The sequence below is a fragment of the Felis catus genome, chromosome D1 (genome assembly GCF_018350175.1).
Source record: "Felis catus isolate Fca126 chromosome D1, F.catus_Fca126_mat1.0, whole genome shotgun sequence".
In the NCBI taxonomy this organism is placed as follows: Eukaryota; Metazoa; Chordata; class Mammalia; order Carnivora; family Felidae; genus Felis; species Felis catus.
Genome location: NC_058377.1, coordinates 99,702,627 through 99,729,090, shown reverse-complemented (window position 1 = coordinate 99,729,090; position 26,464 = coordinate 99,702,627). Strand labels below are relative to the sequence as shown.

General features: G+C 42.6%; 1 long non-coding RNA gene across 8 annotated transcripts in view; it reads right to left on the bottom strand.

Moving 5' to 3' along the window:
* Positions 1 to 649: 649 nt before the first annotated feature.
* The window catches only part of LOC111556681, a 29,213-nt gene continuing 3,398 nt past the window's right edge, over positions 650 to 26,464 (bottom strand). For 2 of the 8 annotated variants that reach the window (XR_006586614.1, XR_002736365.2), the window contains exons 2-6: positions 17,064 to 17,148; positions 16,756 to 16,837; positions 16,228 to 16,281; positions 10,234 to 10,382; positions 650 to 997 (exon numbers count right to left, since the gene is read on the bottom strand). This is a non-coding gene — a long non-coding RNA (uncharacterized LOC111556681). Of the gene's footprint in view, positions 998 to 10,233; positions 10,383 to 16,227; positions 16,393 to 16,755; positions 17,317 to 26,464 lie in introns of those variants that run through there. The other 6 variants (XR_006586616.1, XR_006586615.1, XR_006586613.1 and 3 more) reach the window with 5 other exon arrangements.

Below are 26,464 nucleotides of genomic sequence, written 5' to 3'. Positions count from 1 at the left end.
TTTTACCCCCTAAACTTCCTTGTCAGAGGAAATAATAGATTCCTTTTTTGACCTTAGCTAGTTTGAGATGAGTTACTGTCACTTGCCAACGTAAAGAATTCAGGCTAACATCGGCAGATCCCCAGGTTCTAACCTAAACTCTACAAACTACATCTGAATACAATGCTTCTTATATAGCTGGCATAGACCTCAGGCAGGAGTTTGGGAACCCTCATTGTGGGCCAAAAGGCCACAGCAAGTTCTTAAGTAGATGAAATGAAACGATCAGATTTGCGTTTTAGGACAATCCCTTCTGGCAGTTGGTTTGGAAGACGGTCCAAGAGGGCAAGAGATGAGAGCAAGGCCGCTTTACAGGCCCCATGGGGCCGCACACCGATTGGTGGTGCGCATTCCCCGAGCGTGCCCGCCATTCCCAGGCCACTGGGTGTAAAAGGAAAAGGAAGGGATGTGGGCATTTGCTGACATTCCCTTTGTGCTGCTTGCCCAGGAGGGCGTATTTTTGGGAAGGGGTGTGTTCTGAGAGTAGGGAGGAAGTCGCCACCCCATTGGAAAGAATCTGCCACCCTCCCTTCCAGCTGAAATATCAGATAGAGTCTGTTCTTCTCCATGGGCGGCAGGGAACGGAATGGCCAAGGGTTTTTTTTGTTTTTGTTGTTGTTGGTTTTTTTTTTTTTTTTTTTTTTTTTTTTGAGAGAGAGAGAGGTTATATGAAAGAACACGATGTCTTCGGCTCACAAAGGGAAAAAAGATAAGGGAAAAGTGGCAAGTTAGAAAGTCCATTGTGTATGTTATCTCTGTTATTTTAGATTAAGAAAAAGCAAATATGGCAGATGGGGTTTACCATTTCTGCCAGCCTGGTCCAAAACTGTTGCTTTTATCCTTTTTCCTTGGTTTTGCATTTTGGCAGAGGCTCTCCCTGGGAATTTTCTGGTGCTCAGCACCACATTGCCTTGCTAAGGAAGAGATCGGAAGGCCCACTGGGTGAAGCAAGGGACTGCTGCAAAAAAAAGAAAAAAACGAAAACATAAAAAACATCTCCCTAAACTCTAGAGACACTTGGAAACCTTTGGCATGCAGGTGCTTAAAAACACTTTCTTTTCCAGGGGGTATATGAAAAATAGGATTGGCGTTGCAGCAAATGGAAAGATAATGGAATGGTTGAGCATATCCAGGGAGGGCAGCAAGCTGGCTCCCGAGAAGCCCCACTACTCTGGTGAATACAGTCCAGGCCACGTCTGTCCTCAGCCCCAGCCATTCAGAATCCAGATCTTATCAGCACCCCAGGGCAGCCTTAGCTCTTAGAAGCAGATACACATTACCTAAGCTTGTAAAGCTAACAGATAAAACTAGAACTCCAATTCATTAAACAGTAGACTTTGAACAGTAGACTCGCTAAGGCTCAGACACTTAATGTACCCAAGCTTTAGCATATGATCAGAGTAGTAAAAGTAACAATAGAAGCTAACATTTGCCAGGCTCCTCCTATGTGCAGTCACCGCGCTAATGCTTTACGTGAGTTTTCTCACTTACTTTGAAATAGGTACTTGCATTGTCCTCAAATTACAGATGAAAAAATTGAGGCACAAGCAAGTTATGCTTAATTTGTCCAAGGTCGTATGTCGACTCCCCCATCTGACCCTTGAACTAGAACTGAACAGGACAGAAAGTTGACAGAAAACTTGAATGAGAGGCTCTGTAAGCACAAGCATTGTTGCTTTGGGGTACAGGTAGAGCACACTATGCCCCCACACCCCCGCCCAGGCCCAGCCCTGCTCCTCACTCACAAGACACGTGACTTTAGAAGCCTGAGGAGGAAGCGTTGGCACACTCTTGGTACTTCTTACATTGAGTCCCTTCAACTTTGGCCACAGTAATGGTCCAGTGAGATTGCCACGGAGGCCCAAATGCCCATGTCAGCATGACCAAGGCATTCTCTCCCTGAAGACAGACCCCCAGGGGACACCAAATTTTAACTCACTGGAGAGTCACTTCCTCAGGACACCTCCTCTGACATCCTCCTCCCTTCCTCATTTGCCATCTTGCCACAATATACACAGCACCCTCCGCTTCTGGTTTTAGCGCTTATCAAATCGGAGTTGAAGAAATGTGTTGACCGTCTACCTCTCCTCTGCTGGACTGCCAGCCCCATGAAAGGAACCACGTCTGTTGTTAGCCTCTGCTCCAACCCCACACCTCATATGATGACCGGGCATAACAAACAATAAATAATATTCCTCTGCTCCTGAGGACAGACAAGCTTCTCGAGTCACCTTCAGAACCTACTCGCTCTCCTGCCTGCTCCGATCTGGTGACCCTCCGCCATTCTGCTGGCGTCACCACCACCTCCACGAGCCAATTCCAACAGATACTCTCAGTCTTGCTTTACTAGATCTCAGAGCAGCTCTTGACAGGTGACCACTCTCTCTGGTTTAAAATGCTTTCCTCTAGGGGCACCGGGGTGGCTCAGCTGGTTAAGCATCTGACTTTTGATTTCTGCTCAGGTCATGATCCCAGGGTCAGGAGATCGAGCCCCGAGTCAGGCTCCATGCCCAGTGTGGAGCCTGCTTAAGGTTCTCTCTCTCCCTCTACCACTTCCCCTCCCCCACCCTGCCACACTCTCTCTCTCAAAAAAAATTCTTTCCTTTAGGGGCTCCTGGACGACTCAGTCAGAAGAGCGTGAAATTCTTGGTCTTGGGGTTGTGAGTTTGAGCCCCAGGTTGGGTGTAGAGATTACTTTTTTAAAAAATCTATCTATCTATCTATCTATCTATCTATCTATCTATCTATTGGCACCTGGCTGGCTCAGTCAGTGGAGCATGTGACTCTTTATCTCGGGATTGGGTGTTCAAGCCCCACACTGGGTGTAGAGATTACTTAGAAGTAAACATTTTTGGGTACCTAAGTGGCTCAGTCAGTTAAGCATCCCACTCTTGATTTCCGCTCAGGTCATGATCTCATGGTTCATGAATTCAAGCCCCATGTTGGACTCTGAGCTGACAGCATGGAACATGATTGGGATTCTCTCTCCTCTCTCTCTGCCCCTCCTCAGCTTGTGTTCTCTCTCTCTCTCTCTCTCTCTCTTTCTCTCTCTCTCAAAATAAATAAATAAGCTTTAAAAAAAATGTAATCTTTAAAAATAAATTCATTAAATCCTTTCCTCTAAACACAACGGGAGGCCACTTCACACCCATTAGGATGGCTATTATTTTTTTTCAGGATGGCCATTATTTTTTTTTTCAACGTTTATTTATTTTTGGGACAGAGAGAGAAAGAGCATGAACAGGGGAGGGGCAGAGAGAGAGGGAGACACAGAATCGGAAACAGGCTCCAGGCTCCGAGCCATCAGCCCAGAGCCCGACGCGGGGCTCGAACTCACGGACCGCGAGATCGTGACCTGGCTGAAGTCAGACGCTTAACCGACTGCGCCACCCAGGCGCCCCGGCCATTATTTTTTTTAAAAGCATTTTTTAAACAGAAAGCGTTGATGAGGATGTGGAGAAATCGAAACCCTCGTGCGCTGGTGCAGTTGCTGTAGAAAATAGGACGGTGGCTCCTCAAGAAATTAATCATAGATGATCCAGATGATCCAGTAATTCCGCTTCTTCATATATAACCCCCCAAAAAAGTCAAAGCAGGGTCTCAAAGAGATATTTGTATGCCCATATTCATAGCAGTCTTATTCACAATAACCTAAAGGTGGAAGCCACCCAAGTTATCCAGCAACAGATGAATGGATAAACATTGTGTGTGTGTGTGTGTGTGTGTGTGTGTGTGTGTGTATGCATACAATGGAATATTTAAAACAAATTTTTTAATATAAAAATATTTTTATTGAGGTGGCTGGGTGGCTCAGTCAGTTGAGTGTACAACTTCAGCTCAGGTCATGATCTCACGGTGAGTTCAAGCCCCATGTCAGGCTCTGTGCTGACAGCTCAGAGCCTGGAGTTGCTTCTGATTCTGTGTCTCCCACTCTCTCTGCCCCTCCTCTCCTCATCCTCTGTCTCTGTCTCTGAAAAATAAATTAACCTTTAAAATTTTGTTTTAAATATTTTTATTTAAAAAAATTTTTTTAAGTTTATTTATTTCGAAAGGGAGAGAGAGGGTGTCAGCAGGGGAGAGGCAGAGAAAGAAAAAGAGAGAGAGAGAGAGAGAGAGACAGAGACAGAGACAGAGACAGAGAGAATCCCAAGCAGGCTCCACACTGACAGTGCAGAGCCCAACGCAAGGCTCAAACTCACAAACTATGAGATCATGACCTGCGCCAAAATCAAGAGTCTGTCACTTAACCGACTGAGCCACCCAGGCGCCCCTAAATATAAAAATATTTTTAGAGGCGCCTGGGTGGCTCAGTCGGTTAAGCGTCTGACTTCAGCTCAGGTCATGATCTCATGGTTCATGAGTTCGAGCCCCGCATCCAGCTCTGAGCTGACAGCTCAGAGCCTGGAACCCACTTCAGATTCTGTGTCTCCCTCTGTCTGCCCCTCCACTGCTTGCACTCTGTCTCTTGCATTGTCTCAAAAATAAATAAACATTAAACAAAATTTTAATAAATAAATAAATAATTAATTAATTAAAATAAAAATACTTTTAAAAGCTTTTAAAGGGGCGCCTGGGTGGCGCAGTCGGTTAAGCGTCCGACTTCAGCCAGGTCACGATCTCGCGGTCTGTGAGTTCGAGCCCCGCGTCAGGCTCTGGGCTGATGGCTCGGAGCCTGGAGCCTGTTTCCGATTCTGTGTCTCCTTCTCTCTCTGCCCCTCCCCCATTCATGCTCTGTCTCTCTCTGTCTCAAGAATAAATAAATGTTAAAAAAAAAAAAATTTAAAAAGGAAGGAAACTGATAAATGCAAGACATGGATAAACCTTGAAGGCATTATACTAAGTGAAATAAGCGAGTCACAAAAAAGGCAAACGCTGTATGATTTCACTCATATGAGATACCTAGAGTAGTCAGTCATAGGGACAAACAGTAGAGTGGTGGTTGCCTGGGGTAGCAGTGAAGGGAGGATGGAGAGTTGTTTAATGAGTACAGAGTCTCAGTTTGGGAAGACAAAGAAAGTTCTGGAGATGGACAATGGTGACGGTTGCAAAACAATGTGAGTGTACTTAAGGCCACTGAACTGTCTATGTTAAAATGGTAAGTTTTACGTCATATATATATGTATACATATACATATATATACGTATATATGTGTATATACACATATGTATATACACAAGCTTTATGAGCAACATGGGGCTTGAACTTACAACCCTGAAATCGAGAGTCACATAGGAGCACCTGGTGGCTCAGTCGGTTGAGTATCTGACTTTGGCTCAGGTCATGATCTCAAGGTTCGTGAGTTTGAGCCCCACATCGGGCTTGCTGCTGGCAGTGTGGAGCCCACTTTGGATCTTCTGTCCCCTTCTCTCTCTGTCCCTCCCCTGCTCACACACTCTCCCTCAAAAATAAATAAACATTAAAAAAAAAAAAAAGTCACATGCTCCACTGACTGATCCAGCCAGGTACCCCTGTTACATATTTTTTACCACAACAAAAAATGCTTTCCCAGCATGCCTGGGTGGCTCATTCCGTTAAGTGTCTGACTTCGGCTCAGGTCATGATCTCATGGTTCGTGGGTTCGAGCCCTGCATTGGGCTCTGTGCTGACAGCTCAGAGCCTGCAGCCTGCTTCAGATTCTGTCTCCGGATCTCCCTGCCCCTCCCCCATTTGTGCTCTGTCTCTAAAATAAATAAACTTTTTTTTTTTTATTTTTTACATGCTTTCTCTCGCAGCTTCTATTATACTTCATGCTCTTGGCTTCTCCTTTCCTACCTTCTTAGTCTCCTAGTCAAGCCATTTCTTAGTCTCCTAGTCAATTCCTTCTCTACCTGGATGAGAAATGCTGTAGTCCTTCCTTCCTTCCTTCCTTCAACAAATATTTGAGTGTCTACTGTATGCTAGGAATAAGCAGTGAACAAGAGACACAAAGTTTCTCCTATGGACCATATATTCTTACTAGATAGGTAATAATCTAGAAACAAATAAGTAAATAAATATGTAACATGTTAGATAATCATAAGAGATACAACAACAGATGATAGATAGATAGATAGATAGATAGATAGATAGATGAAGCAGGTTAAGGGAAATTGGAAGAGTCAAGGATAGAGGTTGCTATTTCTTTACAGGATGCTCTGTTAAGGTTACATTTGAGCAGTGAAATGTAGGTGGTGGGGAAGCAAACAATGCTGTTATATGGAAAAGCTTTCTAAGCAGATCACAGTGCAAAGGCCCTGAGGCAGAACAGAGTGCTTGAAGGATAGCAAAGGGCCCAGGGTGATGGAAGCAGAATGAGATGAGTGTGTACTCCAGGAGGTAATGGGGCTGGGGATATAGGTCATAAACAGCCCGAGAGACAGTTTCAGTCTGATTGAGAAGAGAAGCAAATAGAGGAATGACATGACCTGACAAATGTTCTGACAGGACCATTCTGGTTGCAGAGTTAAGAATAAACTAGAGGAGGGGGACGCCTGGATGGCTCAGTCGGTTAAGCATCTGACTTCAGCTCAGATCATGACCTCACAGTTCATGGGTTCGAGCCCTAGGTCCGGCTCTGTGCTGACAGCTCAGAGCCTGCAGCCTGCTTCAGATTCTGTGTCTCTGTCTCTCTGCCCCTCCCCTGCTTACACCCTGTCTTTCTCTGTCTCTCAAACATAAATTAAAATGTCAAAAAAAGAAAAAAGAAGAAAAGAAAGAAAGAATACATTGGAGGGTGGCTCCTGGGTGGCTCAGTCAGTTAAGCATCGGACTCTTGGTTTCAGCTCAGGTCACGATCTCAGGGTTCCTGGATTCGAGCCCTGCGTAGGGCTCTGTACTGACAGTGCGGAGCCTACTTGGGATTCTCTCTGCCTCTCTCTCTGCCCCTCTCCCCCTCTGAAAATAAACTTTAAAAAAGAATAAACTAGAGGAGGGAAGGGTGGAAGTAAGAGCTACTATAATAATCCAGGGGAGAGCAGAAGATGCCTTGGACAAGAGAGGCAGTGGCAGAAATAATAACAAGTGGAAAATGAAGGAGCTCTCCTGGAGGGAGGATTTATTGACCGACTGGATACAGGATGTGAGAAAAAGAGGAGTGATCAGGTAACTCAAAGTCTGGGGTTTGAGCAACTGGAGGATGGAGATGCCATTTGCAGAGTTAGAGAAGACCAGGAGGGTGAAGGTCAAGGTTGGGCTTTGAGCATTTGGGCTGAGATACCTATCGGATATTCAACTGGAGACAGCTGGACACGTGGACCTAGAGTCCAGCACAGCCACAGAACTTGGAGGTCCAATCCTGGGTCCTCCCTCCTCTTCCTCTTCACCCTCTATATGATCTCACCCATTTCCTCAGCTTTCCATACCACCTGTAGGCCTCATGGGCATTTGTTCTCTGCTGGTATTTAAATGTAAGACAGCACCATGTGACGTTGCCTCCCTTCCCTGAAAGTTCTACGTGTGAGGTAACTGGCAGTTTCACTACCCCCATTGTGCGCTCTAGTGAAGTTGGCAATCGCTAACAGACATGTGCCATCATGCAGCTGTACAAGAAAACAAAGATCACATTTTTTGAGGGTTCCTGACTGTCCAGGACTTTTTTCAGAAGTTCCCTGTAGAATTTTCAGAACAAAAATAGGTGTGAACTGTGTGCACTTTGGAAAGGAATGAGTTGGCCACTGTAGGGCTAAGATTGGTATTGTTCGCAGAATGAAATTCCTGTTCACTGATGTTGTTTTGGGTTGGGCTGACCTTACGAACTGGATTTCTTTTCAGATGGGTGTATTTTTCCTTATTGCAAATTTCCTTCAATTCATCAGCAGAAATTCTAGCCACTTTGCTGGGAGCTTGTGACCCTGAGTTGGACGGCTTAGGTATTCGCCTTTTGACAAATGCTTATTTATTTATTTTTTTGGACTTTCTGCTTGGCACTTCCCGCTTTCCCCCTGGTGACCTTTTCTGGCACTACTTTCTGGTTTCATCCCCTACAAATCACTTCCTTTGGGTCACTTGAGTCTTTCTCCCATAGGAGAGTCTAATCATTTTCAACAACAAAGTTGAAAAAGACCTTCCTAGATTCCTGCCCTACCATTCATTCAGCGATTCCTGGGTTTCGTGACTTGGGTGAAATTCACACATCCATTGCTATATTTATCCATACTAAGAATTGCCATGGTGCTCAAAAGGGCACTGCATTTTCTAATACAATGTACACAGTACCTTGGGTAATTTGTGGCAGGCCCCAAGGTTCTCTTGTGGCCTGAGAGAACTCATTTTCTCTGGATTTGCCTGTCCATAAATGTTTACTTATTTACCTATAATCTATCTTCCTGCAAGAAGAATGTATGGCTACTTATAAAAATGTAAGCACTGTAGCAAAATAAAATAAATTTGAGACGAGAAACATACAGCAAAAGGAGAAGAAGTAGGATACAAGTCATGAAGTCTCTGCTAAAGATGGATCAGAGTCTCCTGATAAGCAACACAAAGAGAGAAACATTATATAATGAGCTATAAAATGCACAGAGCCCCTAACGGATAAAAAACACCAGCTGTATAGGACGAGCACAATTGCACCGTCTCCCAGGGGTCCACCCGAAGGACTTTAGAAAACAGTGTCCTACTGTCTTTCTCAAAGTGCAGTGAAGGATTTCATGGGACCTCCTTGTAATACCAAAGCACCAGTTAGCAGAAGTATTTCTACCTGAGGCTACAAAAACATGATTAACTTCCTCTGACACTACCAGAGGGTGAAGAACGAATGGAATGACCTCCATAGAAATGCTGTGAGGGCCTCAGGGAAGAGAAATGAGAAAAGGGTCTGGTGACAGTTCTCTGATGTTTAGGGCACTGTAAGAATGCCAAACACCACTCAGGAGCTGAGGATTTGATCAGATCTGCTACCAGGGCCATGATACCAAAGAACCTGTTTATCAAATTCAGTGATCTGAATGCCATGGTGACCGCCCCCCTCCCTTCTTTTGTCCCCCCAGAAGGAAAGTGGGATAGGAGGAAGCAGTCTTGAGAGGCTGAGGGACAGCCCCAAGAAGGGATGTGAAAGAGGGCCTCACTTAAATAGGGCCGGATGAACTTCTGTGGGTTGCTTTGGCCCCATACTGACTATTGGGTTTTTTTTTTTTTTTAGCTTTTAATGAAATTCAGGTGAGTCTGTTGTACATTGTCTAGCGAGGATGGTAATGGTACATGTTAGATTTGGTTTATTCACAGTCCAAGTTCACACAGCATCTTTTTCACTAAAACTTGCTTTAGCTTCTTCCTATCTGGGCGTGTCAGTCTAAATTTCATGATATAACTCAGGAAATGGAAAAATGGTTTTCAACTAGAGGGGGAAAAATGAATTTAGATCAGCGAAACTCAACTCTTGTAGCCATGATTTAATTGTTGCTAATGTGAAGTTAAAAGTGTTCTCATTCTTAAGCTTAAATCAGCATGTAATTGACACACGAATTTTCATAACTGGCCTGTGAAATGTACAAGGGGGATCCAAATGAATCCAAGAAAGTAAGGCTCGTATGTTTCTTTGCATTAAGAAAGAATGGAGGGGCGCCTGGGTGGCTCAGTCGGTTAAGCGTCAACTTCGACTTAGGTCATGATCTCACAGTTAGTGGGTTCGAGCCCTGCACTGGGCTCTGTGCTGACAGCTCAGAGCCTGAAGCCTGCTTCAGATTCTGTGTCTCCCTCTCTCTCTCTGCCCCTCCCCTGCTCACGCTCTCTTTCTCAAAAATAAAATAAACATTAAAAAACTTTTTAGAAAAAAAAGAAAGAATGGAGGAGAGGGGAAGAAAGGAATGAAAATTCTGAAATACTGACAAATATTAATCATCAAAAATTAAAAGTCCCTCAAAAGGAAGGATAATAATAGCTTTCTCTGAATCACCATTCAATCTGCACAGTACATCATCACCAACAGGAATCTTGCACTTACACGGTGGGGGCTTGCGGGGGGGGGGGGGGGGAGGGCAGGAAGCATTTTTTTTTCTAACTTCTTTTTCAGACTAATGACTACCTTAATCTCCAGTATGGTAATTCAATATCATCTAGAGTTGAGACAAATACTTCTGTATAGGCTAAGTTACGCTAATAAATTTATTTAAAAAAAAATAAAAAGTTTCAAAAGTATGTGTTACCAAACTTAGAAATTGAAAAAAAAAAAAAAAGTAAGACTTTCAAAACTATATGTTACTAAAAATAACACTGACCCTTGATATTTGTCTGAAGAATCCTCTGGAGAGAAAAGGATTTCATCCATTGGAGATAAATGGGGCCAACTCATCCGTGATCTTTGGTTTAATTAGCTAAACTCTTCCAGATGGAGGACATTCAAAGCAAAGGAATATTTCTGAGCCCCCTGGAATTGTTAATAAGCATAACAATATGTTACATGTACAAGAAAATATGTGTCTTTTATCTTTGTCTTTAAAGGGCAAATGAGGAAGTACTTGGTAGCATTATGATTTTCAGTTTGATTACTGAAAAAGAAATGCCCGAATTTTATTCAATGCTGAACAAACAAACTGAGTATTTGCTTTACTCCTATGCTAAGCATGGGGCCGGGGGTGGTGGATGAGACAAGCCCCCGGCCCTATGGAATCCACCATTTAAGTAGAGGATACATTCCAGTGCCTGGCGCAATATAAGAGCTGGATAACTATTTGTTGAATAAAGAAGTGAATGATGTAGACGTTTGTATAAGGAATCGCATTAATAAAGGTCTGAACAAGTTACTGTGGTCAGAGGAGAGCGTGGGGGACCTCAAGCTGTCAGAGAAGGCTTCACAAAGAAGGTTGTCAGGAACACAAAAGACTTCCAGACACAGAAAACAGCATGCTTAACAGCATGGAGAGAAGAAAAGAGTAACATGTATTTAGGCAACAGCTAGTAATTTGGTGTGGCTGGAGCATAATGTGTATATACAATGTGCCTGGAAGATAGTGAGACCACAGAAATGGGCTGGGGCTCATTTAAAGAGGACCCTGAAAGCCAAAGGTTAGACTTGATCCTTGAGTACGTTAATGGAATTTTAGAAAGATAATAGAAGACACAGTATGGAGTATGTATAGAAGTGAGAAGGAAGTAAAGGATACCAAAGGCTAAGAGCCTTGTTTGTGACTGGCACTAGGATGGGTCCAGCACATATTTACATTAAATCTCCTTTAATCCTTGGAATACTCTGAGTGAGTAGAAAATACTATCCTAATTTTCGGGGGGGGGGGGGGGGCTCAGAGAGGTTAAGCAACTCTCCATAGCTCACACAGCTAATAAAAGATGGAGCTAGGATTCGAAATCAAGGCAAGAATCTCGGAGAGTAAAAACGCCATTGGACCTATATGAATTAGTATCAGGAAAAATAGACACTGGAAGTTTGGAGAAAGTTAGCAAGTATTAAGAAAGACGCACATGCAAGACACAGAAAGAAAAGCATGACTATACAAAAGGATATTTACAGTAAGGGAGATACAACACAGGAAGTGGGAAGATAATCATAGAAAAACCACAACATGTGTTTTTAAAATGCAAAGCCCCGGGGAGGAGAAAGCAAACGATACAATAATGCCATTCACTCTGGCCTCCTGTGCATTTGGTTTCACTCTTTACTTTTTTTTTTTTTTAACTTTAAACAATTTGTTATGAGAGTAACAAAGATACAGCTCATGATCTTGCAACTCTAATGCCCTAAATCAGAAACAGATGGTACCTAGTGTACCCTGTTTCCTAGAAACAGCAGAATTTTGAGGACAACACCCTCCATGCACCGCACCACTGATTTCAGTTCCTTCACAAAGACTAATACACGGCTAAATAATGTGGTTGCTGGGCATTGTATTGAAACATCTGTTTTTCTTGCTCGAGAACCTTCTTGAAGGTCAAAACTTCTCTCTGTTTTTATTGTGTTTTTTTTTTTTTAATTTCAAAAGTAATCCATTCTTATCATTTCTGAACATGGAAGAAAATTAAAGTCCCCTGTAATCCTTCTACCTTGCAATAACCAATGACCACTTTAACATTTTGACAACATTCTTCTGGTTCTTTTTCTACACATACACGGGCATAAAGACACACATATGAACAAACTTCATAGAAAATAGGATGTATACAAATTGTCTTCTGATCTGTTTTGTTCATTGGATATATCATTAATGTTTTTTTTTCCATATCCCCAAATATTTATGACCACTAGTATTCCATCATATCATATAAATTAATTTATTTAACCAATCTATTTTTCATCCAACAAATTCTGTTCATGGAACACCCACTTTATGTCAGAACTGTGCTTGGTACTGGGTGCACAGTGGGGAGTGAAACAGTCAAAATTCCTGCCCTCATGGAGTATACTGTCCTGTTACTGATGTGTAGCTTATTTGAGAACTTTTTTTAAGTAGGCTCCATACCCAGCATGGAGCCCAACGTAGGGCTTAAACTCAGGACCCTGAGATCAAGAACTGGGCTGAGGTCGAGTCCAACACTTAACCAACCAAGCTACTCAGGCACCCTGCTTATATTAGAACTTACATTATTAGAAAATTGCACAGTGAAACCTGGCAAATGCTACCTCTACTGGGTGGTTAAGGTTAACATCATTGGTGAAAGCTCATGTAGACAGTTTGTCCCCAGCTTAATAACTAAAACCCCAGTTTAATAATGATTTTTTTTTTAATCAAGAGACATGCTACAAAATATCTGACCAGTGCTCCTCAGAACTGTCAAGGTCATCAAAAATAAGGAAAATCTGGGGTGCCTGGCTGGCTCAGTTGGTAAGAGCATGCAACTCTTGATCTTGTAAGTTTGAGCCCCACATTGGGTGTGGAGATTACTTAAAAATAAAGTATTTAAAGGGACACCTGGGTGGCACAGTTGGTTAAGCATCTGACTTCAGCTCAGGTCATGATCTCGAGGTTCGTGAGCCCTCACAGCCGGCTTTCTGCTGTCAGCGCGGCATCTGCTTTGGAAAATCAGTCTCCTTCTCTGCCCTTCTCTCTCTCAAAAATAAATAAACCTTAAGAAATGTTTTAAAAAATAAAATCTTTATGGGGCACCTGGGTGGCTCAGTCGGCTAAGTGTCTGACTTCAGCTCAGGTCATGATCTCACAGTTCGTGGGTTTGAGCCCTGCATTGTGCTCTGTACTGACAGCTCAGAGCCTGGAGCCTGCTTTGGATTCTGTGTCTCCCTCTCTCTCTGCCCCTTTCCCTCTCACACTGTGTGTGTCTCTCTCTCAAAAATAAACATTAAATTTTTTTTTTAAAGAAAAAATAAAATCTTAAAAAAAAATAAGGATAGTCTGGCAAACTCTTACAGTGTTGAGGAACCTAGAGAGACATGACAACTAAATGTAATAACGTAGTGTTCTGGATAGAATCCCAGAACAGAAAAAGAATAGTAGGTTAGGGGTACCTGGGTGGCTTAGTCGGGTGAGTGTCTGACTTTGGCTCAGGTCATGATCTCGTAGTCCATGAGTTTGAACCCTCATCGGGCTCTGTACTGACAGCTCAGAGCCTGGAGCTTCCTTCAGATTCTGTGTCTCCTTCTCTCTCTGCCCTTTCCCTGCTCACACTCTGTCTTTCTCTCTCAAAAATAAATAAACATAAAAAAAATTAAAGAAAAGTAGCTTAAAATTAAGGAAATATGAATACAGTATGGATTTTAGTTAATAAAATGAAATCAATAGTGGTTCATTAGTTGTGATGAATGTAATATGCGAATAGCAGTTGTTAACAATGAAGGAAATGAGGAGGAAGGATGGATGGAGTACAGAAGAACTCTCGGTACTATCTTTGCAACTTCTCTGTGTATCTAAAACCATGCTAAAATTAAAAGTTTATTAAAAATAAACACTGTGACAGTCATCCTTGCTTATTGAAGCACATCTCTGATTGCTTCCTTTGGATAAAGCCCCAAGAGTGAAATTGCTGAGCCAAAGTGTATACAAATTCTTATTTAGTAGAGATTAATTTTACAGTGTTATATATAGATGTTTTGCTGACTTTCTGAAGACGGGTTAGCCTTATGCCTTTATCCCTGCGTTTTCCTAGCTGGAGATCCAGGAGCTGGAAGAAAACCTAAGAGACCATGAATCCCAACTACCTCATGTTATAGACGAGAAGGAGTCAAGTGACTTGCCCAGGGTTGAGTGCCTTGTTAACAGTGGGAAGTAGAACTCGTATCCCTGCAGACTGTCATCTGGGCTGGGCTGGGCTGTCCATGAGCATGTGCAAAAGAAATAAAGTTTTCTGACTCATAGTGGAATCAGTGATCAACAACCAGACCTGCCTCTATTTTCTGTAGGTAAACATAAGGGTTTGCTTCCTTTGTTTTGGACACAGTTGCTAGGAACGAAAAGGATTTTTAAAGTTTCAGAATAGATTTATTTTTATTATTTTTTTAGTGTTTATTTATTTTTGAGAGAGAGAGAGAGAGAGAGAGCGAGCTGGTGGGGGAAGGGCAGAGAGAGAGGGAAACGCTGAATCCGAAGCAGGCTCCAGGCTCTGAGCTGTCAGCACAGAGCCGAACATGGGGCTCAAACTCACGGACCATAAGATCGTGACACTTAACCGACTGAGCCACCCAGGTGCCCCTTAAAGAATGGATTTAGACACAACTAATAGAATTGCTTGACTCAATCCCTGGGCAAATTATTTTTCCTTTCTGAGCTATTGCTTCCCAATCAGAACAATCAGAATTCCAACACCTACTATGCCTCAATCTTCTGAGAGGGACCTCGTAGAAATTAAGTAGCTAGAGCAGATTATCTGCAGGAGCCTTAGAAAGAGAAATGTCATTTAAGGAGAAGGCATTTGAATGAGAACAAAGGGCACAGTTTCTGTTAAGCAGTCTGTCATATCCCAAGAAAGTTCATTTCCTTGCCTGGTATGGTCTCTAGACAAGGAAAATCCCAGACTTGGCATTGGTAAGGAAGAAGAGGGCGATAGGAAGGAAGGGAGAGAATTGTTAGACTTCTTGGCTGGAAATCAGAAACAAATAGTTCCCGAGCCTGGCATTGTCAGGGGCCAGCGTCAGGACCAGCCCAAGAAGGCAGACGAGGAACATTACCGGTCCTGACTTGGCTCCACACACCGTTACTCAACAGAAAGTGGTGCGTAAGCAGGATTCTGGAGGATGCAAGAGAAATGTAAACAATCACTGGGTGTGGACCTGCGGTTGCCTATAGAAGCTTTGCCAGGCCCGAGATTGCAGGAGTACATTTTGACTTTTAATTCCCAGACATTCTTCCAGGATTTGGGCAATGACAAAGGCGAGCTAAAACAAACTAAAGGCTGGGAATTAGGAAAGCACTGGCCTCTAATCTCAAACTGGAGCCTCTAATCATAGTCCTAACCCTCGCTCAGGTTAGCGAGCATCTTTGCTCTGCAACATGGAAATGACTTATTTTATTTGCCTATAAACATCTGTCAGCACCTGCACTGAATTGAAACTTGGCAGACAAAATGAGGAAGGGGCAACACTTCTAAAAACTCTTCCTATTTTTATGATTTGAACCGTTTACGTCTTTGAAACAGTAGAACAGGAGAAAGACATTAGATAACTTTCAGGATCAGATAAAAGGAGGAAAGAATTAAACAGATGGCAAGAATCTCCCATTATTATTTATTGCAGTCATGATTTTGCAGACATGCAAAGATGTGGGCAGTTTGATTGGCACTGCTTGTGACTGTGCAGCAGAAAAAGAAATGACGGCCCTGAGTTTCGAGAGAGGACAGGATGAGGGGCGCCTGGGTGGCTCAGTCGATTGAGTGTCCGACTCTCGATTTCAGCTCAGATCATGATGTCTCAGTTCATGGGACCGAACCCCACATCATGCTCTGCGCTGACAGCATGGAGCCTGCTCGGCATTCTTTCATTCCCTCTCCCTCTGCCCCTCTCCTCTCCTCGTGCTTTCTCGGTCTCTCTCTCTCTCTCAAAATAAATAAACACTTTAAAAAAGGGGGGTGGGGAACAGGATGAGATGGGAGCATCTGGGTGTGATCTCAAAAGCGTCCAGAACTAAATGAAAATCTATACTTTAAAATGTGGATTTCTAGCTTAACTGTATTGTGTGCTTTTACCTACAAAAGTAGTTCTGGGCTCTATTCATGCAAATAAAAACTCTTTACTGGATCAGCTTTGATCTTGGTCGGTAAGGTCAATATTAATTATATTTCACTGAGATGACTTAACTGCCCCCTGTTGGGCTTACCTATGAGTCTGGTTCCTTGTTGCTGCCTTCAATCCCACCTCTGGAGTTCCATTCCTTTAAATTGGATGGTAAGCAGATCATGTATCACAGGCCAATACCAGTCGACCAACAGAAGTCTGAATCACTATGTTGAAATGATATTAAGGTAGAAAAGGGCTCCCACAACTGATTAGCAACATAACAAGAAAGGGAAGAGAGGCAATGTCTGTGGGTTAAGGCAATGTGTGTTGCAGTACCCATTCTTCTGGAAAGGGTTATTTATTAAGCTTTTATCTATCATCGGCACCTCAGTGTGGATATACTGGAGCTGGGTTTGTAGATACAGCATTGGTATTTTTAGAAGCAAAACTCAGGACGTATGGTTTAAGCAAGGACTTTCTTTTACTGATTTTGTAAATTAAATCACGTACCAGTTCTCACAAAGATATACAAGTAATATTTGATTAAGCATGTAATGAATCACAACCTATTGAAATTTGTGGGAATTATTACATAAAAGGTAATGAAAACACTCCAGGGCACACCTACCCAAGGATAAATCCAAAGCACAGGACAGTCAAGTCTGGCTGGGAACCCTGCGCTTTCAGGGGCCATCAGACGGCCCTAGTCTCTGAAGTCATGGTGGTTTCAGAAGCAGGTCGAAAGTATAATGAAAAAAGGAAGTGAAAAGTCACTGACATACTTCACTTATTCCACAATTTTGCTTTTTTAAAAGAAACTTCTCTGCAGGGCTCTGCACTAAGCATTGCCTTGGGAGAGCTTCAGTCTAGATAGCATGGTCAGGGTAATTATTAACTACTTACAATATCATCCTGGCTCCCCCTGAATTCACTGACCTTACAGTGATGTCTTCTCTTTTTCAGCAAGGATCTTGTGGGCCCACACACATGCTAAGGCTCTCTATATTGAGGTCAAATCAACCTTTCAAAAAAAAAATTATTTACAAAGTTTGATTTCAGCTGAAATAAAACTTACATCTACAACAAGAATTCACCAAGTATTTTTTAATTAAAAAAAAAATTGGGGAGGGGGCGCCTGGGTGGCTCAGTCGGTTGAGCATCTGACTTCAGCTCAGGTCATGATCTCATGGTCTGTTGAGTTCGAGCCCTGCATCAGGATCTGTGCTGACAGCTCAGAGCCTGGAGCCTGCTTTGGATTCGTGTCTCCCTCTCTCTCTGCCCCTCCCCCACTCGTGCTCTGTCTCTGTCAAAAATATATAAACATTTAAAAAAATTTAACATTTATTTATTTTTGAGAGAGACAGAGCACGAGCGGCGGTGGGGCAGAGAGAGAGGGAGACAGAATCCAAGGCAGGCTCCAGGCTTTGAGCTGTCAGCACAGAGCCTGACATGGGGCTTGAACTCACAGACTGCAAGATCATGACCTGAGCCAAAGCCAGAGGCTCAACCAACTGAGCCACCCAAGTGCCCCTCACCAAGTACTTTAAGCACGGAGTTGTAAAGAGAAACATTTCAATAAACTCTAACTCCTCAGCAAGAATGAAAAAGCTCTCTCCACTGTAACTCCATCCTTCTCAACCACTTCCCAACCCAGTTCTCTCCATACATTCAAGACTTTTAGCCTAGAATGCTTTCTCCTTCTTGTGCATATCTTTTACTACAATGATCACGCTTTACTGTTATCTGTATTTCTTTGTCTATTAAACCTCAAAAACAGAGAACAGGAAATGTGTATTCTGTCCAGATACCTCCTGAATACTTCGTCACTGCCAGGCACTGTGCCAGGCGTGAGAGATATGACAGAAAACAAGGTGGACAAGATCCCTGACTGCATAGAGCTCAATCCAGCGGGGTCTTTCTAACCCAAGTGCCTAGCTCATGGTAGGTGTGCAATCAAGACTGAAAGAATAGGGGCACCTGGCTGGCTCAGTCTGTAGCGCCTGGGACTCTTGATCTTGGGGTCGTGAGTTCAAGCCCCACACTGGGCATAGAGCTTACTTTAAAAGAATAAATGAAAGAGAAAGACAGACAGACAGACAGAGAAAGAAAGAAAGAAAGAAAGAAAGAAAGAAAGAAAGAAAGAAAGAAAGAAAGAAAGATGAAGCTTCTGCCAGGAATTTATAAATTAGTTGCTTAGGTTAATATGACAGCACATAGGTAAAAGGCAGAAATAGGAAATCTTAAGTCAATTGCATTGTGTTTGAATCCCGAGTCATTTCCACCATCACTAACGGCAATTATTGAAAGTAACAGCCCAAAGAGAAGGAAACCACATTCCTAGAATCCAAAAGAAAGCAGATTATGTAAAAAAGCTTTTGATGTGGAAGAATACTAATTCCGATTAAAAAAATTATTACCTAAAAACTAAGATCCATATACATGGAGAGTAGAACTCCTGACTTATTCTGATGCTTCTTGAACTGACTATATCATGGAAATAAAGGTCAAAGAAGGCTCCGTAGTCAGGAAATGCTGTGCACTAATAGATACATACTTTTTAAGTTTATTTATTTGGAGGGGAGAGGCAGAGAGAGAGAATCCCAAGCAGGCTCCACGCTATCAGCACAGAGTCTACTGTGGGGCTCAAACTCATGAACCGTGAGATCATGACCTGAGTCAAAATCAAGTGTTGGATTTAACCAACCGAGACCACTGAGGCACCCTAGATATTTTTAACATATTGGGAAAATGACAATAAAACAGTGTTTCTGAATTTTTTTCCCGTAAAACAATGATCCAATGAGTTGTTCCCTGAAAAGAGTATAAAGTGTCTGGAAAACATCACGCATAAGCCCCTCTCGCAGCTTCACAAAGCACGCTATCATATTAATGTCTCTGAAAAGTTCTGCAGAAAAGAAATATGTTTAACTGTGTTAATCATCATTTCCTATACTTACTTAAACCACCAAATTCTTTTTTTTTAATTTATTTAAATTCAAGTTAGTTAACATACAGTGTAGTCTTGGCTTCAGGAGTTGAACCCAGTGATTCATCTCTTACGTATGACACCCAGTGCTCATCCCAACAAGTGCTCTCCTTAAGGCCCATCACCCATTTAGCCCATCCCTCCCCCCAGCTCCCCTCCAGCAACCCTCAGTTTGTTCTCTTTATTTAATAGTCTCTTATGGTTTGCCTCCTTCTCTGTTTTTGTCTTACTTTTCCTCCCCTTCCCGTGTTCATCTGTTGTGTTTCTCAAATTCACATATGAATGAAATCATATGATATCTATCTTTCTCTGACAGACTTAATTCACTTAGCATAATACATTCTAGTTCCATCCACGTTGTTGTAAATGGCAAGATTTCATTCTTTTTCATTGCCAAGTAGTATTCCATTGTGTGTGTAGATTTCTTTTGTTTTAAATTTTTTTTTAACGTCTTATTTATTTTTAAGACAGAGTGAGAAAGAGCAAGCGAGCAAACAGGTGAGGGGCAGAGAGAGGGAGACACAGAATCCGAAGCAGATTCCAGGCTCTGAGCTGTCAGCACAGAGCCCGATGCGGGGCTTAAACTCACAGGCTATGAGATTATGACCTGAGCCTAAGTCAGACACTTAACCAACAGAGCCACCCAGGCGTCCCTTTGTGTTTGTAGATTTCATTCTTTTTCATTGTCAAGTAGTATTCCAGTGTGTGTGTGTATGTGTGTGTGTGTGTGTGTGTGTGTGTGTGTGTGCATGCATGCATCACATCTTTTTTTTTTTTTTTTTTTACCGCATCTTCTTTATCCATTCATCAGTTGATGGACATGATAGCACTGCTATAAACATTGGGGTGCATGTGCCCCTTCAGATCAGCATTTTTGTATCCTTTGGATAAATTCCTGGTAAATGCAATTGCTGGGTCATAGGGTAGTTCTATTTTTAATTTTCTGAGGAACCTCCATACTGTTTTCCAGAGTGGCTGTACCAGTTGCATTCCCACCAACAGTGCAAAAGAGTCCCCTTTCTCCGCATCCTTGTCAACATCTGTTGTTTCCTGAGTTGTTCATTTCAGCCATTCTGACAGGTGTAAAGTGGTATCTCACTGTGATTTTGATTTGTATTTCTCTGATGATGAGTGCTGCTGAGTATCTTTTCACGTGTCTGTTAGCCATCTGGATGTCTTCTTTGGAGAAGTGTCTATTCATGTCTTCTGTCCATTTCTTCACTGGATTATTTGTTTTGGGGTATTGAGTTATAAATTCAAAATGGATGAAAGACCTAAATGTGAGACAGGAAACCATCAAAATCCTATAGGAGAAAACAGGCAGCAACCTCTTTGAACTTGGCCACAGCAACTTCTTACTTGACATGTCTCCAGAGGCAAGGGAAATAAAAGCAAAAATGAACTATTGGGACCTCACCAAGAGAAAAGCTTCTGCACAGTGAAGGAAACAATCAGCAAAACTAAAAGGCAACCGACAGAATGGGAGAAGATATTTGCAAATGACATATCGGATAAAGGGTTAGTATCCAAAATCTATAAACTACCAAATTTTCTTTTCAAAGAATATCTCTTAGGTTAGGAAAATCAGCTTTAAACTTCAATTTACAATACCGTTCACTTCTACTTACTCATTAGTGGTGATCTAGCAAACCAAGACATTCTCACAATACAGTGTCAGGTGATAAAAGTATTTTTCTTACAAAAGTATCTTTTAATAAAATTTGCTGCGCAAATAATAATCTTATCAACATTCTGCATTTTGCTTCTAAATGAAGTCACCAACTAACCACTAGATGGCAGTATGATTCCATTTATATTACAGTCATCCCACAGCAGCATAGTAATCGTTCAAAAGGTATTTGAGCTTCCTAAGGATTCCTTTGCGGCCTTATTCATTCATTTAGTAATTCCTTCAAACATTTTTAGGTAACTTTTAAGTTTCAAGGACTCTGATGGATGTTGAAGATCAGAAAAGGAATGACAAAGCTCACTGTAAACATTATAATTATTGGATTCCTAGGAAACTGTAAGGCGACACCCATCAATTTAACAAACACTTTTGTGGAATGAAGAGAAGAGAAGAGAAGAGAAGAGAAGAGAAGAGAAGAGAAGAGAAGAGAAGAGAAGGAAAGGAGAAAAGGAAAGGAAGAAAGAGAAAGAAAAGAAAGGAAGGAAGGGAGAGAGGAAGGAAGGAAGGAAGAAACGAAGGAAGGAAGCAGGGAGGGAGGGAAGGAAGGAAAGAAGGAATCTACATAAAACATGCACACTGATTGCATGACATTTTAAGTTATCAACACAGAAATGAGAATACGGCACATGTGGAAAGCCTGGTGATAGACAAGCATCTGAGAAATTTTCACAGTCTGAACTAAGTGTCCCAAAGGCCACAAGTTGTGCAACTCGAGAGTTAATTTTGACCCAGGAAGGACATGCCTGTCCTCAGTCTTGGGGAACTTCTGGAGGGGACTCAGTTTCGAACTCGGAAATTAGGGAGAGATGAAGGTGAAGATCCAGCCTGTCTCTGGCTTTTGGGTCACAGATCTGGAGCTTCAGTGCCAGAAGAGAACTTGTGGGCGCCTGAGCGGCTCAGTCGGTCAAGCGTCCGACTTCGGCTCAGGCCACGATCTTGCGATCTGTGGGTTAGAGCCCCGCATCGGGCTCTGTGCTGACAGCTCAGAGCCTGAACCCTGCTTCAGATTCTGTGTCTCCCTCTCTCTCTGCTCCTCCCCCACTCACACTCTGTCTTTCTCTTCTCTCAAAAATAAATAAACATTAAAAAGAAGTACAATACCCTCTTCCTTAGAGGCAGGGAGATGGGCAGCAGCAGGTCAGTGAGGCAGGGCTAGAGCTTGAACGCAGGCCTTCTAATGCCTAGCTGACGTTCTTTTCAATATTTCATCACCAATTTTGGAACTTAGAGTAGATCCTCCCCTAAACTCTTTCTCTCCCCTCAACTTTTTTTTGCAGATTCCCAGCTGGCTGAGCATCCTTGGACAAGATGTCATGTGCATGTGTCTCATGTTGGATTCCCCAGGAAACAGACTTGGAGGCAGAGATTTGCGTGCAGATTGCTCTCAGGAACAGTGCCTGGAAGGGACTAAGGGAAGCAGGGTTGGGCAGAAATAGAGGTTGAGGCCTCAACCCATCCCACTCAGCACCCTGGAGCTGAGATGGTCCTTCAGAGTTGTCCTAGATCAAAGCAAGAGGGGAGGATCTTTCCATGTTGGCCACTCACTGGTTGCAGGGGGCATAATCATAGACGAGGCAGCTCCCTTCAGCTAAAAGCAAAAAATCAATGGACTAAAATCAAGGAGTTGGCGGGGTTCCCATTCCTTTTTGGAGGCTGTCGGGGGAAATCTGTTTCTGTGCCTTTCCCAGCTTCTAGAGGCTACCCACATTCCTTGCTCCTGGCCTTCTTGCTCCATCTCAGTCCCTTTCCATCCTCAGAGGGAGATGCTCTCTCCTTTTAAGGACTATGTGATTAAATAGGGCCTACCTGTGTGATCCAGGCTCACATCTCCACCTCTAGTTCCTCAACCTTACTCACACTTACAACGTCCCTTTTGCCATGTGAGGCAAAAGGCACCCTTTTCAGGTGCCAGGGATTAGGATGTAGACATTTGTGGGGGCAGGGAGGGCATTACTCTGCCTACCACAATCTGGATTAAACATTTTTGCAAGAATACTTTATATATTCATAGCAGCATTATTCATAATAGCCAAAAAGGAAAACAACTCAAATGGCCAGTAACTGATGAAAAAAATGTAGTATATCTGCACAACGGAATACTGTTTGACCATAAAAAGGAATTTAGTACTGATTCACACTATAACACAGATGAACTTTGAAAACATTATGCCAAGTTAAAGAAGCCAAATGGCCACGTACATATTATTCCATTTGTATAAGATGTCCAGAATAGGCAAATCTATAGAAACAGGAAAGTTGACTTCAGTAGTTTCCAGACGCTGAGGACAGGGGAAAGGGGCGGTGATGTTGATGGGTATTGGATTTCTTTGGGGAATGATATAAATGTTTCAAAATTAGATTGTGGGGATGGTTACATAGCTATATACATATACAAAATTCACTGAACTGAAGACTTCATAGGGGAAAATTTTATGGTATGTTAATACCTTCATCAAGTTGTTTAAAAAATCTTCTACAGATGATGCCATATTCTTTCACTTTGCATCACCCAGGAGGCACTTTACAGCTGGTTGTCCTTATTAGTGAGTAATGCTAAGATTGAACTCTGGGTTAAGATAGTAACAACTGATGGGAACTATATTTTTAATAAGTGCTTCAGAAAAGTTATCTGTCTTATAGGAATAATCTATCATACAAGGATGTTACAAAAATGAAATGAGAATATGATATATTTAGTAAATCGTAAATATGGTACATAGAAAAATGTCCCCTTTCCCCACAACCCAAGGAAGATGTCCACACACTAATCCTTGGAACCTGTGACTGAGTACCTCACATGGCAAAAGGAACTTTGTAGAATCTAGAGATGAGGAGATTATTCTAGATGATCTGGGAGGCCCAACCTAATCACAGCAGAGAACTTTTCTCTGACGTCAGAGAGAAATGTGACATTGCTGGCTTTGAAGATGAAAGAAGGGGCCACCAGTCAAGGAGAGGGTTGGCATCATGAAGCTGGAAAAGATACGCAAAGGGACTCTCCTATACAGTCTCCAGAAAGAATACAGCACTACTGACCCCTTGATCTTAGCCCAACAAAACCCATGTTGGACTTCTAACCTATGCAACCATGTAAGCCACTAAATTTGTGGTCATTTACTGTAGCAGCAATAGAAAACTCATACAATAAAGCACACTGAACTCTAAGAGCATGACATACACGAGTGAAATAGTTCAATACAGTAATATCCAAATTTCCCCAACCTATGGGTAAAAGTACAATTACATTAAAAACATGAAGAGGGGCACCTGGGTGGCTCAGTCAGTTGAGCACCCGCTTTCAGCTCAGGTCATGGTCTCATGGTTCATGAGTTCAAGCCCCGCGCTGGGCTCTGTGTGGACAGCTCAGAGCCTGGAGCCTGCTTCCGATTCTGTGTCTCCCTCTCTCTCTGCCCCTCCCCTGCTCACCCTCTGTTCCTCTCTCTCTCAAAAATAAGCATTAAGATTTATATATATATATATGTGTGTGTGTGTGTATGTAAATATAAATATATCATATATATATATATATATATATATATATACACACACACACATATATATACATAAAATGAAGAAATTCCACTGACTTCTGGTCCCACCTACTCCAGCTGGCATATTTTCAGTCCCTGCTAAAGAGCCCCGCAAGCATTTCTGGGAGTATCCAAGGAGGATGTGTGTTCATGAAATAAGCCATCTCCAAGTAATCCAGGTAATTCCACCAAGTTACTATTAAGAATTGCTGTGCTGGCCAGGCTCCAGTCTCCTTGGGGGAACCACCCCTGCTTTCTAGGACACAAGTCCTTCCCAGGTACTCACCCCACTCCTTTGGTCACCAGACTTCTGGAAGGCACCCCCTCCAATATGCTGGAGGCTTTAAACTGGAAAAACTGCTCTGGGGTCATTTGCACAGGAGGAAGACTGGCTTTCTCCTTTTTGTGTACCCTCCACATAATCAGTCTTGATGCAGTACTTGAGGGCGCTCAATGTTTTATAGATTTTATAATGTACTTAGTCTTTTTGTCTTCCTAGTTCCCCACTCTGCTCTCCATGGACATCAGATATAAGTCCAGTAGGAACCAGGGAGGTAGGCGAATCACAATGTACTCACAATGATCCCTCCACTACAACTAAGTCCCAAATCAAACTACTACAGGTTCCTTTTGCCCTAAGGCAAACTTTTTTCCCCAAGTCCCTTTTCAGTCCCCTAGCAAGTAGGTTTCGGGCAAACCCATCACACAAGTTTGACAGATGTGCCCAGATATGACCAAATCCCACTTGGACTCAAGTTAAGACTCCCACTGTATGAACAAGGCAGTCTACGCCTGGGACAGTGTAAGTGTTTCTCCCTCAAGGAGATTCAAGAATTTAAAAAAAAAAAAAAAAATTTAAATAAATAAATAAATAAATAAATAAATAAATAAATAAATAAAAGGGGCGCCTGGGTGGCGCAGTGGGTTAAGCGTCCGACTTCAGCCAGGTCACGATCTCGCGGTCCGGGAGTTCGAGCCCCGCATCAGGCTCTGGGCTGATGGCTCAGAGCCTGGAGCCTGTTTCTGATTCTGTGTCTCCTTCTCTCTCTCTGCCCCTCCCCCGTTCATGCTCTGTCTCTCTCTGTCCCAAAAATAAACGTTGAAAAAAAAAATTAAAAAAAAAAAAAGAATTTAAAGAAGGTAGATAAGCTTAAATTAGGACAAAGACCTTGGAAGTCAGGGCAACAGGGAGCCCCTGAAAGGCTTTTTTGAGTCCCCGAAACTTTTTAAGAAGTGTTAGAGACTGAATGTTTGTGTCCTCACCACCACCTCCCAAATTAGTATGTTGAAACCTAATCCCTACTGTCATGATATTTAAAAGTAGACCCACACAGAGGTCCAGTGTGTGGGACTTTTCCATACCACCAGGCAATTAACTCAACTCCTGTGGACACTGACCAGATATCCCACAAATTTAACTCAATTCTGACACTATCTACCTGGAAATAACATCAGATTTCATAAGTTAAGGGCTCAGTCCCACAACACTGCTCCCATTTCAGATGCCAATTGCAAGTTCAGGTTGTCACATGTGCTTCTGACCATTGGCTACAAACTGGAGGTTCCCACAACCCCTTCCTTCAGTTTGATTAACTGCTAGAGTGGCTCACAGAACTCAGAAAACCAGTTTACTTACTAGATTTTGGTTTATTACAAAGGATACTAAAGGATATGAATAAACAGCCAGATAGAGATACATAGGGCAAGGTCCTGAATGCAAGAGCTTCTGTTCCCATGGAATTTGGGGCGCAGTACAATGGGTTTATTCTGGTTCACCAATCTTGAAGCTCTCCAAACCCACCCTTCGGGGCTTTCACGGAGGCTTCATTATATAGGCGTGGTTGATTAGATCATTGGCCATTGGTGACTGAACTCAATCTCCAACCTCGCAAACCTCCCCAGAGATTGGGGGCTGGGGTGGGGCTGAAAGTTCCAACCTTCAAATCACATGGTTGCTTCCCCTGGCAACCAGCCCCCACCTTTAAGTTACCTAGGGACTTTCCAAAAGTCATTTCGTTAACATAAAAAAAGACACCTTTATCCTCTCATCACTTAGGGAATTCCAAGGGTTTTAGGATCTCTGTGCCCAGTATGATTCCTAGATTTCTAAATCAGGTCACTGGGTACTGAT